The 14125-nt window shown below is 44.7% G+C and overlaps 1 non-coding gene across 1 annotated transcript; it reads right to left on the bottom strand.

Annotated features, from left to right (window-relative positions):
• Nucleotides 1–3853: 3853 nt before the first annotated feature.
• LOC130268003 (U2 spliceosomal RNA) lies at nt 3854–4040 on the bottom strand. The gene has a single exon (XR_008843377.1). It is a non-coding gene; the product is annotated as a U2 spliceosomal RNA (small nuclear RNA).
• Between the last annotated feature and the right edge of the window lie 10085 nt (nt 4041–14125).

Raw genomic sequence — 14125 nt, 5'->3', positions numbered from 1 at the left:
CATTTTTTTTTCAATGTGTTATGTTTTTCATAATTGAATTTTCAGGCTTAGTAGTGGAAGCCGTCTTATAGACTAAATCCATTACCATGCCGGGGCTTAGCGTTAGCCTCAAAATCAGTTAGCGTTAACCTCCAATTATTACCCCGGTACCCACCACCACAGGGGTATCAAGAAGAGCCTATACCAACAGGCCTGGAGCGTCAAAAATGGCGCTGCTGGGCCTAGGCGGTAACAGGCTGGCATTATTTAGGCTGGGGAAGGCTAGTAACAATGGTCCTCGCCCACCCTGGTAATGTCAGGCTGTTGCTGCTTGGTTGGTATCTGGCTGATACTGAAAATAGGGGGAACCCTATGCTTATTTTTTTTATAAATAAATAAACGCATAGGGTTCCCCATATTTTCAGTATCAGCAAGATACCAACCAAGCAGCAACAGCCTGACATTACCAGGGTGGGCGAGGACCATTGTTACTAGCCTTCCCCAGCTTAAATAACACCAGCCTGTTACCACCTAGGCCCAGGAGCGCCATTTTGACGCTCCGGGCCTGTTGGTACCGGTTCTTCCCGACACTCCTAATAGGGGGTTAGCGTTATCTGATTTTGTTGCTAACGCTAAGTTCTGGCTCGGTATTGGATTCTGTCTACAAGACGGCTTCCACTACTAAGCCTGAAAATTCAATTATAAAAACACGACACACTAGAAAAAAAGGTTTATTTAAAAAAAAAAAAAAAAAACACTCCACCACAGCTCTCATTAACCCTTTTATTGACATTTAAAAAAAAAAAAAACTCTGTTCATCGTCACAATCCACCGAATCTGATGTAGTCCTCTGCATTCAAGTATCTAAGGCTGCATTCACATCTCGTTTTTACACTACGGCTGCTGGATCCGGATGGGGGAGGGGCAAACCGGGCTCTCCCGTACCCAGCTGGACCAGTACTGAACTCCATTCACTTTAATGAGCCGGCCGGAGTCAAACGGTGACTCCGGTCGGCTCATTTTTGACCCATATCTAGTTTTGTGACCGGACCTTAAACCGTAGCAAACCGTAGCCATGACACTGGACATTTTTCACTGGCTCCTCCCATTTCTCTTAATCTTTGAGATGTTTCTCCACCTTGATCAGAGTTACCTATGGTAAATTCAGCTGATTGGACAGGATTTGGGAAGACAGCCCTATAAAGTCTCACAGCTGACAATGTATTTCAGAGCAAAAACCAAGTCATGCGTGGGAAAGAACTGCCTGTAGAGATCAGACACAGCCCTGTCTATATAAGGTCTCACAGCTGACAATGTATTTCAGTGCAAAAACCAAGTCATGAGTGGGGACCGAGATAACACCAGATGGTATGATTATACACACAGATAAGGTTCTTTATGCATTCTATACTACTCGCTGCCACCACAATTTATATACTATGTATGGGAGTAGTGAATAAGTCACTTAAAGGGGTACTCTGGTGCTCCAGAATTTTGAACATTTGGTTCAAAAAGCTTGGAGCCGGAGGCCGTGACGGTGACATCATGGCCACGCCCCCTCGTGCTCCTGCTGTCCTGTCCTGCAGCCTCTTTCAGTGTCCCCAAGGCCCCTGCACTTGTTTCCCCATTGTAAAAATGTTTTACCATGTAGAGTGTTATAAAATGTAATGTTACTTTAAGAGTTATACCATGTGATATGTCATGTGATTGTTACCCAGGAGGTATCAGTGACCAGGTGATCCCAAGAGTGACCTATGGGCTCCCTGCTAGTCTCCCCCATATAAGCCCTGGGTGGGGCTTCTCTCTCTCTCTCTTCCTGCTGAGGTCCAGTGCAGTCTTGTCTAGTCTGTGTGTCAGAGTGTTGAAGACCTCAAAGTCCAGTCCTGCAGCCACCATCAAGTCAAGTAAGATAAAGTCACAGCTTTATGAGTCAAGTCAGTCCCTGTCATCTGTCAAGTTAGCGTGGTCTTCATTCAATTATCCAGTCCTACTACAAGGTCTCTGCGTCACTGATCACCTCCTTGGGCCCTGGCTGAACTGTATAGACTTTACCATCTGTCTACCCTCAGTAAAGCTACCGTTATCCGTAACTTGGCATCAGAGTTTTTATTGCCCCCCGTGCCTCGCCCAGGATCCAGCGGTATACCTTCGGGTGGTTATAGGGTAAACCACACCCTGGCATCACGAATACAAAGGTTTAATGCCATCTGCCCCTGGGGTAACAACATCTGCCCTGCACCACACACCCGGCCCCCACACATTTTTTAATAGAAGTAATTTACAAATCTGTTTAACTTTCTGGCACCAGTTGATTTAAAAATTTTTTTTCCAGTGGAGTACCCCTTTAAAGGATCCTATTCTATGATGCAGTCCATATCTTATCCTTATAAACGGCGGCGAAGGAATCCACAGGCGACAGAGCACACAACCCAAACCGAACAGAGGATGAATTATTAATGCGATCATAACTGTAGCTAAATACTAATTTAGTCGCAGCTCTTCGCTTTTCAGCCATGTACTTTGAATAGGCGCTCAGTAATTATTATAATTAATGGAAGTCCTATTAATTCTGCCGGGAAACTTTGTGCATAAATATTACATCGGCCTCCTAACGTACGGCTTGTTTTATGCTTTTTCAGCTTTGTGTCTGGACGTTTCTTTGTTGTGCTGTTAACCCTGCAATTCTAAGAGGGGCGATTATTTATTTAAAGTGGCTGATGGGGAACATGCTAATGAGCTTGGGGGGACGGGATGCATTTAGAACGCGGTTTCGCTGACACACGAGTCGACTCTTTTATGAGGCCCAGGGGTTTATTTTGGGATGTTTTGTATTTGACTTAAGACTTTTTGGGAGTTTGGAAAGAACTACGAATGGAAAATGTGTCCCGCTGTATGTGTGTATATCATTTCTACTACATTATATTTGTGTATGGTTATGGCCCCCTGTAGCGGTTACGGCCAAACACATTTGCAGGTAAACAGCAGTTTTACCCATAAAATTGTGCACCCTTTAACAATCAATTTGAAAGCCGCACCTACCACATGGGGATTTTGGGCCTATACTGCCCATCGCTACATGGCCCTAAGCCCTTAGACATTAGGCCTCCCCTATAGAATGACTTCTGCAAAGGTCAGAGATTACAGAGCAACTGTCCTATACAAAAGAATAGGGTCTGGAGATGTCCATGGGGGCTTGTCATAAAGCATATCTCTAAATGCTCTTAAAAACAGATCCAGTAAGATAGCAGCCACCATACTAATTTCCAAAAAATTAAATGGGCACTCTCTTTAAAACTAATTTTTGCTATTGTACTCCTTATGGTAAATAAAAAAATCTTTCTAATGTACTTGGTTTAAAAACAAATGAAGTTTTCTGTGCTTTATTTGTGTTTAAAAAAGCTGCCACTAGGTGTCTCCATACTTGTCCAGACCACATTTCCCCCCATCTCTTGAACAGACTTTTGACTCCTGCTGGCCTGGCAGTAGTTCAAAATCAGGAAATGCAGCCTGGAGTGCTGAGGAGTGTGTACAGCCTTAGCCAATCATAGCTCATCTCACACTGAACTGCTCTGGGCAGTGAGGGAAGAAGTTCTCCCCTGTATGGCTTCAGATGATGTCACGCCTGTAGGGGAACGCCCCCTTCCCAGTCTGTGAATCTGAGACTGAGCAGAAAATAAAGAGCAATATCAAGGTAGAAAACTAAAAAATCATAAAAATAAAGGCGGGGGGGGGGTGTTATCATGATGGGGGAAGTGAACTGGGAGGATTGTAAAGTTTAACAAGATCATGAAAGGTGCTCTTTAAATAAAAAAAACTTCCAATCAGAAAAATAGAAACGGATTGTAATATATATATATATATATATATATATATATATATATATATATATATAGACAGATAATGCCATATCGGGTCAATGCATAGGGCGACAGAAGCAAGCTTTGAAATCGGCCCCCGTTCTCAAAAATCCATTTAATAGATATGGTCCCCAGAGAGGGAGCGTATCAGATATTACACTGATAAGAACAGATACTACACTTGATCTTAGGCTTAGAAGCAATAGATTATAATCTTTTAGTATAAAATAATATAAACTTCCCCAATAAACCTACCATTCCACCTGCTTGTGTAGGTATGTTATTGGGGTACTCTGCCTTTATAAATGTTATCCTCTGTCCAAAGGAAAGGGAATAACATGTCTGATTGCGAGGGTCCGGCCGCCGGGACCCCCGTGATCTCCGGGCCGGTGCTGCAGTGTTATGGTCCCGGAAGCCTGGGGCTTCCGTGATCATGACATCACGCTACTCCCCCTCCATTCATGTATATGGGAGGGGGCGTGGCGGCTGTGTTCACCAGTCATCCAGCACTGCATGGAGTTTGCTCTGTGCAACGGATTTCTGGGGTGCCGCGGCCGAGTTCGCGGGGGTCCCAGGCTCCGGACCCCCGTGATCAGACATGTTATCCCCTATCCTTTGGATAGGTTATAACATGTCTAGCAGCAGAGTACCCCTTTAATGACTGGATGCACAAATCACATCAATACTCAGACAAAAGAAGAAGCACTAAATGCCCCCATGAGGCATGCTCCTGATGAGGTGGAGGATGGTCTCCTTAGGGATGTCCTCCCAGACCTGGACTAAAGCATCCGCCAACTCCTGGACAGTCTGTGGTGCAATGTGGCATTGGTGGATGGAGCGAGACATGATGTCCCAGATGTGCTCGATTGGATTCTGGTCTGGAGAACGGGTGGGCCAGATGTTGCAGGCAGCAGAACATTCTCCACGGCATCTCCAGACTCTGTCACATGTGCTCAGTGTGAAACTTCTTTCATCTATGCAGAGCACAGCAGACCAGTGGCGAATTTGCCAATCTTGGTGTTCTCTGGCAAATGCCAAACGTCCTGTACGCTGTTGGGCTGTAAGCACAACCCCCACCTGTGGATGTCGGCCCTCATACCACCCTCATGGAGTCTGTTTCTGACCGTTTGAGTGAACACATGCACATTTGTGGCCTGCTGGAGGTCATTTTGCAGGGCTCTGGCAGTGCTCCTCCTGCTCCTCCTTGCATAATGGTGGAGGTAGCGGTCCTGCTGTTGGGTTGTTGCCCTCTTATGGCCTCCTCCACGTCTCCTGATGTACTGGCCTGTCTCCTGGTAGCGCCTCCATGCTCTGCACAATACGCTGACAGACACAGCAAACCTTCTTGCCACAGCTCGCATTGATGTGCCATCCTGGATGAGCTGCACTACCTGAGCCACTTGTGTGGGTTGTAGACTCCGTCTCATGCTACCACTAGAGTGAAAGCACCGCCAGCATTCAAAAGTGACCAAAACATCAGCCAGGAAGCATAGGAACTGAGAAGTGGTATGTTGTCACCACCTGCAGAACCACTCCTTTATTGGGGGTGTCTTGCTAATTGCCTATAATTTCCACCTGTTGTCTGTTCCATTTGCACAACAGCATGTGAAATTGATTGTCAATCAGTGTTGCTTCCTGAGTGGACAGTGTGATTTCACAGAAGTGTCATTGACTTGGAGTTACATTGTGTTGTTTGAGTGTTCCCTTTATGTCTTTTGAGCAGTGTATATATTATCTCTTCTGTATCTGACTTTGGCTTGCGTCTATGAACCTGTGCTGCCCATGCTGACTTGTTTCCCCGTCCACTGACCACGGCCTGCATCCTAAGTGTCTATTCACATGGCAGAATTCTGCCTCAAATTAAAGCCCATAGACTTATGGGATTTCGCAAGCGGAAATTCAGAAGTGTGAATGGGAGTGCGGAATCCCATAGAAGTCTATAACTTTAATTTAAGGCAGAATTCCGCAAGCGGAAATTCTGCCGTGTGAATAGACCCTAAGGCTGGGTTCACAATGTGGAATTTCTGGCCAGAATTTCTGCCAGAGATCAAGCCGGCGGCACTAGGACCGCGCGGACTGCATTGCCGTTCCCATAGATGTCAATGCATTTCTAAGCAGATCTCCCAAAAGATCCACCCAGAAATGCATTGCCATCTATGGGGACGGTAATGCAGTCTGTGCGGTCTTAGTGCCGCCAGCTAAATCTCCGGCAGAAATTCTACCCAGAAATTCCGTAGTGTGAACCCAGCCTATCTGTTCTCCTGCCTGACTTCACAGTTCCTCGTGTTAGTTTCTCTTGACCCTTAAAGGGGTACTACACTGGAAAATATATATATTTTTTTTAAATCAACTGGTGCCAGAAAGTTAAACAGATTTGTAAATTACTTCTAAATAAAAATCTTAATCCTTCTAGTTCGATTATCTGAAGGGTGCATGCGCTGGGACCTGTGTGTCAATCACACAGCGGTCCCAGTGCTGATGGGCGTGGCGGCGGCGGGGCATCGCGTAACTCGCGCCACACCTATCCGACCGTTAGTAGCTTTGATCAAAAGCATTTTTGGGGTCATGAAAGCCTGCAAATATCATTTCATGACAGTTGCGCTTCAACATATAAAAAACTTTTTTTTAATGACAGGTACCCTTTAAGTGGGGGGTTTTCAGGTTGCTTTTTATTGTTTTATTCCCACCATGCCTAGTGACTCTACCCCAATAATTCCTGCTGGCGTTGTTTAAAGAGCCACAGTGATGCCTTACCTGGACACCCTACAGCGTATAGCTGGCCTCAGTGATAGACAGCACAAGACCATTGGGGCCAGTGACTGACTGCAGAGTGTGTGTAAGTCAATGTTGGGACCCTGTAAAGCCAGCAGGGACTACTGGGATAGTGGTGGCGCTAGATGCGGCGAGGAATGAACAGATGAGTATGCGTAGAAGGAGCAGGGTGGGGGAGAGATGGAAGTATTACTTTACTGAGAGAGTAGTGGGTACATGGAATAGCCTTCCTGCAGAAGTGGTCACTGCAAATACAGTGAAGGAGTTTAAACATGTATGGGATAGACATAAGGATATCCTTCATATAAGATAGGGATAGGCATAAGGCTATCCTTCATTAGAGATAGGCATAAGACTATCCTTCATATAAGATAGGGATACGTATAAGGCTATCCTTCATATAAGATAGGGATAGGCATAAGACTATCCTTCATATAAGATAGGGATACGTATAAGGCTATCCTTCATATAAGATAGGGATAGGCATAAGGCAATCCTTCATATAAGATAGGGATAGGTATAAGGCTATCCTTCATATAAGATAGAGATAGGCATAATACTATCCTTCATATAAGATAGGGATATACATAAGGCTATCCTTCATATAAGATAGGGATAGGTATAAGGCTATCCTTCATATAAGATAGAGATAGACATAATGCTATCCTTCATATAAGATAGGGATATACATAAGGCTATCCTTCATATAAGATAGAGATAGGTATAAGGCTATCCTTCATATAAGATAGAGATAGGCATAAGGCTATCCTTCATATAAGATAGGGATAGGTATAAGGCTATCCTTCATATAAGATAGAGATAGACATAAGGCTATCCTTCATATAAGATAGGGATAGGCATAAGGCTATCCTTCATATAAGATAGAGATAGGTATAAGGATATCCTTCATATAAGATAGAGATAGGCATACGGCTATCCTTCATATAAGATAGAGATAGGCATAAGGCTATCCTTCATATAAGATAGGGATAGGCATAAGGCTATCCTTCATATAAGATAGGGATAGGTATAAGGCTATCCTTCATATAAGATAGAGATAGACATAAGGCTATCCTTCATGTAAGATAGAGATAGGTATAAGGCTATCCTTCATATAAGATAGGGATAGACATAAGGCTATCCTTCATGTGAGATATAGATAGGTATAGGGCTATCCTTCATATAAGATAGGGATAGGCAAAAGGTTATTCTTCATATAAGATAGGGATAGGTATAAGGATATCCTTCATATAAGATAGAGATAGGTATAAGGATATCCTTCATATAAGATAGGGATAGGTATAAGACTATCCTTCATATAAGATAGGGCCAGGGCCTATGGTTCTTATCTGCCGACACATTCTATGAGTGGAAGGACACAAGAGTGTCTGATGGGAGGCTACAGAGAAGGATGTTGTAGTAGTCCACATGGGAGATGATGAGGGCATGCATACGTTTTTTGCTTACTTGAGGTGGGAACAATGTTTTTGAGGTAAGGAAGGCATCAGGAGTCGCTAAGGGGTTGGATGTGTAGTTTGACAGACAGGACGGAATTATAGGTTATCCTACAACAGCACCTTATACCCGGAATGGAAGGAAAAGGGAATAAATACCACAAGCTTTTAAAGTAGGGATAAAGGGGTACTCCGCTTGAAAACATAATTTTTTTTTATTCAACTGGTGCCAGAAAGTTAACAGATTTGTAAATTACTTCCATTAAAAATCTTAATCCTTCCAGTACTTATCAGCTACTGCATGCTACAGAGGAAGTTCTTTTCTTTATAAATTTCCTTTCAGTCTGACCACAGTGCTCTCTGCTGACACCTCTGTCCATGTCAGGAACTGTCCAGAGCAGGAGAGGTTATCTATTGGGATTTGCTCCTACTCTGGACAGTTCCTAAAATGGACAGAGGTGTCACCAGAGAGCACTGTGGTCGGAAAGAAGGGGAATTAAAAAAAAAGAAAAGAACTTCCTCTGGGGCATACAGTAGCTGATAAGTACTGGAAGGATTACGATTTTTTTTTTATAGAAGTAATTTACAAATCTATTTAACTTTCTGGCACCAGTTGATTTAAAAAAAAAAAAAAAAAAAAAAATAAGTTTTCCAGTGGAGTACCCCTTTAAGCAGCATATGACTGGAAACCACCATTCGTCCTTTATCGGACTCTTCTCCTTGCTACCTTACAGACTCAAATCTCTGGTAAAGGAAGCCCTCGCTGGCTCTTTTGATGACATTTGAGTCTTTTCCTCATACAGACTGAGAAACCATGAGAATACAAAGTCACGCGTTTCCTTCCAGCAGTGAAGGCTCTTTACTGGGACACGCCTTATTTGACAGAAAACCATCGACCTTGTTACACCATTCCAATATACACAGTGGTATGGGATGGAACAATTACAAGGCTCACTAGGGTATTTAAGACTTTGAGATTAAAATCCGGCTCCCAATTGGTTTCTGAAATTTGTTTTCTCTACTCTGCTAATAACCTCGACAGCTGACATATTGATCAGTGGATTTGTCATGCAGGTTGTTGGACTAGATTTTCCGTTACAATGTTCTTCTTTATATTAACCCATTCGTAATTTGTTTTTTTTCGTTCTTGTCTGTCAATACCGGTTGCCGTTATTACCCCTATACCCCTGAGGACACAGGAGGGTTGGTGAAACATGAGAGAGGCACTTTGAATTAAATGTATTAAACGTGTCAATTGAATTTGTGACTGATTTACTTAGCGGGATGCAAGTTGCCGATGTATCCTAACCGGATATTTGTCTATCACAGCAGAGATCACTGTTTCGATAATTCCTACTGCTGGGTGCGGAGGATTTATGGTTCCATCTATTTGACTTATCTAACTACAGAGCCCACTATTTTTTGCCTCTACTCTGACTCTTAGGGTGGGTTCACACCACGTTTTTGCAATCCAGTTCCCGTGTCACGTTTTTTTTTAAGGAAACGTATCGCTAAAAACCGTACTAAACCGTATGCAACCGTATATGCCGGATTCCGGTTAAAAACCGCATTATAATAAAAAACGTATATACGGTTGCATACGGTTTTACACTAAAAACACGTATGCGGATACGGTTTTTCAAACCGACTTCAAACCGTAGTAGAGTACGGTTTGAAGTAAGGGAAATTAAACGCTTTTAACCGTAACGGATACAAAACGTATGCAACCGTTAACATACGGTTTGCAATACAAAGTCAGTGAGTACGGTTTGCAATACGGTTCCATGCGGTTTTGACTCTCAAACCGTATACGGGAACTGTATTGCAAAAACGTGGTGTGAACCCACCCTTAGAATAATACAATACAGGAATATGGGTGCACTACTGTGGTAGATGTATACAATGACATTGGCTAATCCCTCAACACTGATGTTAAAATTGATACATTCGCCAGTATATCCTTATATGAAGGACACACCAGAGCCTGCACACCAACGTCAAGGTTTCTCAGATGGCACGGGACCTAACGCTAATCCTACCTGTGCATGATAAGCAAAACAGGGGCCAGTGGGCAATTCCGGCAGCATTCGGTCAACTCACAATGTCATTGTATACATCTACCACAGTAGTGCACCCATATTTCTGTATTGTATTATTCTAATTGTTACACATCCACACCGTTTATCTGGTGTAGGATTCTATTGTGGCACTTGTAGTCCGCTGCAGGCATCCTCCATTGTATGCATTTTATGCTGGGGATCGCCCCTAGCAACAGACTACAAGGGCAGGATTTGCTCCCCCAGTATAAATGCACAACCGCATTTGGGGTTGAGCACCTCCAGCCATTTGAGACCACGTTTTTTGTTGTTTGTCTACTCTGACGCTGACATTTTTGAAACAGATGATAATAAAAGTAAGGCTTTGTATTATGCAGACGACATTGAACCCCATACTAAGCTTTAACTCACTGCCAGTGCAGCCAAATTTCAAATTCATGCCGCGACTACCGTATTTTTCGCCGTATAAGACGCAAATACCTGTCCTATCGCGGCGGTCCCTGTGGCCATTACCGGCCAGGACCCGCGGCTAATACAGGACATCACCGATCGCGGTGATGCCCTGTATTAACCTTTCAGACGCGGCGATCAAAGCTGACCGCCGCGTCTGAAGCGAAAATAACACTAACCCGGCATCCCGAACAGCTTACAGGACACCGGGAGGGACCTTACCTGCCTCCTCGGTGTCTGCTCCGTGCCGGGATCCCCTGCATGGCCGGCGCTCTCCTTCGTCGTCGTCGCGCACGCCGTCCCGTCATCCAATAGGAGCGGCGTGCGTAGTGACGTCATGGCGGTGATGGAGAGCGAGGATACCGGGCAACAGAGATGTTCTGGAGCGACGGGGACGCGGTGAAAGCGATGGAGGGCGACATCCAGGGCAGCGGTGACGAGCGGTGACGGTCCAGAGCGGCGGGGACACGTGAGTATTACCTCCTATACCAGTGGTCTTCAACCTGTGGACCTCCAGATGTTGCAAAAGTACAACTCCCAGCATGCCCGGACAGCCAACGGCTGTCCGGGCATGCTGGGAGTTGTACTTTTGCGACATCTGAAGGTCCGCAGGTTGAAGATCACTGTCCTATACTTTACATTGTATTTGGTTCAGATTCTTTATTTTCTAGATTTTTATCCTATAATTTTATCCTATGCCGGAGCGTCTTATATGACGAAAAATATGGTATTTATTTTTTAACCTCACAGGCCGAGATGTCTAACTTTTTTATTTTTCCATTGATGTGGTCATTGCATTTTTCAATGACAACATTTTGATATACATGCAACTTATTTTGAGGTACATACAACTCATCAATAGCTGATCGGTGGGGTCTGACACCAAGGGCCACGGTACCCACAATACACAGTAAGAGGAGCGAAGAGCATTGTGTAGTCGCCATGCTGGGTTACTGCAGCTCAGCTCCTACTAAAGTGAATCAATTGGGGGCAGGGAGCCACCCTTACAACTAATAACCTAGATTCCACAATGGCTATTGATCATGGCATCTAATTGGTCAAATGGCAGGAATCTGAGCTAGCTCCTATCCTCACCATTGCAGTGAGAACCCAGCTAAACAGATAGATTGAAAACATTTTTGGGGAGGTGGCAGGACTCCGTCTGTTTAGCTGGGTTCTCACTGTAATGGTGAGGATAGGAGCTAGCTCAGATTCCTGCCATTTGACCCCTTAGATGCCATGATCAATAGCCATTGTGGAATCTAGGTTATTAGTTGTAAGGGTGGCTCCTTGTAAGGGCTTGCATGTGTGTTTTAAAACAGACCAGATTCAAAGATTATCCTGAGATAAAGGGGTATCCCCTATCCACATATTAGGGGATAAGTGTCTGATTAGGGGATAAGTGTCCAACCGCTGGGACCCTCAAAATGGAGTCCATCTGTCCCCACTGGGCACTCCCCCTCCCACCTTCCAAGACGTACTAGTCTCGGCAGTGACGGCCCACTCAGCCAATCATCAGCCTCAGGAATGTCCAACCCGAACTGGTGAATGGCTGAATGGGCCTTCACTGCCGAGATCACCTTGAGGGCCCAGAGTGCTCAACGGGGAGAGACAGGCCCCGTTCTGGAAATCGTGGGGGGTCCCAGTGGTCGGACGCCTCATGATTAGACACTATCCTGTGGATAGAGGGTAACTTTTTATAACTGGAATACCCCTTTAAACAAAGAGTCTTGAATAATGTTGAGTGCAGTAAAGTGTTTGTAATCTCGAGATACGGTTGTGTCTTTTGGCAGAAGGGGTCCATGTTGTGACCCATGAGCAAGAAATATAGAAAAGCACCACAGTAGGGGCCTATCTTTCCCAATCATCAAATCTTGTGTGTTCACAGGGGCAGCAGGGTGAGGGTTTGGGATCACACTGAATGTGTCAGATTAAACATTTCTCATCCACATTTAACGTTAAATCGAATGAACTCAACTTCAGAAATAGAGCTTCAGTCTTGGACTGATTTCATTGTCTGTCTACCATATAAGCATAGAACGCTCTTGAAATGTATGGTAAATGTAACCTCAGACACTTCATTACCCCAGAATGTACTTGGCCTCTGCTTGGATGTATACATTTGTGCTGGCCCAGTGCGGGAAGTGTTGCCCCGTGCTCCTTCTGTCCTGTCAGGAAGCCTCCTTCAGTGTCCCCAAGGCCCCCTGCACTTGTTTCCCCATTGTAAATATGTTTTACCATGTAAAGTGTTATAAAATGTAATGTTGCTATAAGAGTTATACCATGTGATATGTCATGTGATTGTTACCCAGGAGGCACCAGTGATCAGGTGATCCTAAGAGTGACCTATGGGCTCCCTGCTAGTCTCCCCCATATAAGCCCTGGGTTGAGCTTCTCTCTCTATGAGTTCTGCTCTTCTGCTGAGGTCCAGTGCAGTCTTGTCTAGTCTGTGTCCCCAGAGTGTTGGAGACCTCAAAGTCCAGTCCTGCAGCCACCATCAAGTCAAGTAAGATAAAGTCACAGCTTTATGAGTCAAGTCAAGTCAGTCCTGTCATCTGTCAAGTCAGCGTGGTCTGCATTCAATTGTCCAGTCCTACTACAAGTCCCAGCAAGCCCTTAAGGTCTCTGCATCACTGGTCACCTCCTTGGGCCCTGGCTGAACTGTATAGACTTTACCATCTGTCTACCCTCAGTAAAGCTCCCGTTGTCCGTAACTTGGCATCGGAGTCATTATTACCTCCGTGCCTCGCCCAGGATCCATTGGTATACCTTCGGGTGATTATAGGCTAAACCACACCCTGGCAAAACGAATACAAGGGGTTAATGCCATCTGCCCCTAGGGAAACTACATCTGCCCTGCACCACACACCCCGCCACCACAACTTTTGGTGTCACGAACAAAATACGGGTGTGCGCCTTATGCCACAAGCCCCCCCCCCCCCCCCAGTCTGAACTGTGTCCTATAGTTTCTGCAAAATCAGCATGCCGATGCGAATTAAGTCTGCACTAAAAAGTGTATGTGACTTTGCAAATAAAAAGTGTTTTACTCGTGGAGCTTGTGAAACAGAGGGGGAGGTGAAGAAAAGACTGTTATTTGCCATTGTGGATTGGTACCAGTGACCAGGTGATCCCAAGAGTACCTATGGCCTCCCTGCTAGTCTCCCCCATATTAGCCCTGGGTGGAGCTTCTCTCTTCTCTCTTTGAGCTCTTGCTTCCTGCTGAGGTCCAATGCAGTCGCCTAGTGTGTGTGTCCAGAGTGTTGGAGACCTCAAAGTCCAGTCCTGCAGCCAAAATCAAGTCAAGTAAGATAAAGTCACAGCTTTATGAGTCAAGTCAAGTCAGTCCCTGTCATCTGTCAAGTCAGCGTGGTTTGTATTCAATTGTCCAGTCCTACTACAAGTCCCAGCAAGCCCTTAACCCCTTAAGGACTCAGCTTTTTCTGTTTTTGCACTTTTTTTCCTCCCTACCTTTAAAAAATCATAAACCTTTCAATTTTTATTTTTTGCACCACCAATTCTACTTTGTAATGACATCAGTCATTTTACCCAAAAATGT

Source organism: Hyla sarda, chromosome 4 (genome assembly GCF_029499605.1).
Source record: "Hyla sarda isolate aHylSar1 chromosome 4, aHylSar1.hap1, whole genome shotgun sequence".
NCBI classification, from domain to species: Eukaryota; Metazoa; Chordata; class Amphibia; order Anura; family Hylidae; genus Hyla; species Hyla sarda.
This window is presented reverse-complemented; position numbering and strand designations above follow the sequence as displayed.